The sequence below is a fragment of the Sesamum indicum genome, unplaced genomic scaffold, assembly GCF_000512975.1.
Source record: "Sesamum indicum cultivar Zhongzhi No. 13 unplaced genomic scaffold, S_indicum_v1.0 scaffold00333, whole genome shotgun sequence".
Lineage (NCBI taxonomy): Eukaryota > Viridiplantae > Streptophyta > Magnoliopsida > Lamiales > Pedaliaceae > Sesamum > Sesamum indicum.
In genome coordinates, this window is record NW_011628226.1 from 15133 (window position 1) to 17360 (window position 2228).

Below are 2228 nucleotides of genomic sequence, written 5' to 3' on the forward strand. Positions count from 1 at the left end.
GAAGTGATAATAAAAGTGGGAATGCTGTCACTAGAATGGACCAAACAAATAGGGGTGATGGCTCCAACGACGGCGAGTGGCGGAAATGGAGTTTCTTCTTGTCGTCCGGCCAACCTTGAGGGTCGAAAAGTTGCAGGGAACGCGTCCGCAGCTGCGAGACCCCCAGGCGCATTTTTCTGGCGATTTGGTGAGCGGACAGAACCTTCTCCGACGACCGGTGATGTGTGCCGGAAATCTGACGTGGATGCCGAGGTGGACACGCCTGGAGCTGATGTGGCGGCGGATGTGGGTGACAAGGAGGGTGAGGTGGAACATGAGAGGGCAGCTGACATCAGCCCTAGTAGGGCTGAGGTCATCCTTGATGCATCAAGGGCTGATGTCATCCATGATGCTAGGGCTGAGGTCATCCATGAGGTTAGGGCTAATGTCATCCATGACACTAGGGCTGATGTCATCCATCCTAAGGCTGACATCACCAATTTTATGGGGGAAAAAAAGAGCAACCTGGGGAAAAAATCGACGCCAGTTCCCCTGTTTATTGGGAACATTCCGCTCCACACTGGTTCTAATGGGATTACTACTGACAAAATTGCTGATGCATTCAACAATTCGTCCCGGAAAACGCTATCTTTCATTGCCCCAACGATACAAAATGGGGAGGTTGTAGTTCGTCCTTCACTTGATACTGTTCGTGACGGAGCCAAACGATGGAAATCTACGGCAGTGGGATATTTTATGGGTAAGCGGCCGTTCTATCACCATTTAAAGGAGTTTGCCCATTCGATTTGGCCGGCGCTACAAGAAGTCACAGCAACTGCAAATGGATTCTTTTTCTTCCGATTCAAAACGGAAATCGATATGGAGGAGGTCATAGAAGGGGGGCCATGGCTATTTCAGGGACAACCAATTGTGTTGCAAAAGTGGGAACCGGGTATGGCTATGAGAAAGTTGAAGCATACACAAGTACCGGTCTGGATAAAAATGCGACACCTTCCGTTGGAATTCTGGACGACGGAAGGATTGAGCACTGTGGCTAGCGGTGTGGGTAAGCCTCTATACCCTGATGCGATAACAAGGGCATGCACGAGACTGGACTTCGCTCGTGTATGCGTGATGATTGATGTTACTCAGAAATTGGAAAAACATATTATTATAATGACGCCAGATGAAGATGGTGGGGAAACCCCATGCAAGGTTGATATCGAGTATGAATGGCTTCCCCCTAAATGCACAGGATGCATGACGTTGGGTCACTCGGTGAAGGAGTGTTCGTTAACCAATTCTCAGAAACAGACAAAGCCTCCGGTGAAAGTGTATGTACCTAAAGCCAACGTCCCTCCCCCTCCACCAGTTACCGAGGAGAGAGTAAAGAAACATAAGACCGTGGTTGTGGTGGAGGATAAAAAGAAAGGAGATGAAGGTACAAAACAGAATAAACGCTACAACTCATCGCAGAAAGAGAAGGGTAAGGAAGTGGCTACTTTTAATCCTTTTGATGCTCTGAATTCACTGGACGACGCAGAAGAGAATACTAGGGGGCCTATCACATGCAGCCTCTCTAGTAGTGATCCATGTTGAATCTCGCAGTGTGGAATGTCCGGGGGCTGAATAAGAGAGACCATCAGCTCGCATTAAAGGACCTTATCTCGGAATACAGGTTAGACTTCATGGGCATCTTAGAAACTCCGTGTGCGTATAACAACGTCATGCATATTCAGTCTGTTTTGCTTCCGCATTGGAAACGGTTTGTTGATTATGCAACTGTGGGTAATCGTATTTGGGTAGCGTGGGATGATAATGTTGTGGACGTTCATATTCTTGATTTGGGGAACCAATTTATGCACTAACGTGTCACTCATAGGACAGATAGTGAATCCCTCATAATCACTATTGTTTATGGTGCCTCTAAGATGATAGATCGTAGAAATTTATGGAATACCTTGGAATCATTAGCTCGAGAGCACTCGGATGAGCCCTGGCTGGTGGGGGGGGACTTCAACGCGGTCCGAGACATGAATGAGGTGTGTGGAGCTTCTGGGGATATAAGGATGGCCATGGAAGAATTCAATGCTGGTATTCAGGAGGCCGGGCTAATACCCATGCCTATGCAGGGGGAATGGTATACTTGGCACAACTGCAGCACGAACTCGCGAAGTCTATGGAAGAGATTGGATCGTTTCCTTATTAATGATAGATGGCTTGCGAGGTTCCCCTCCTCATACTATCAT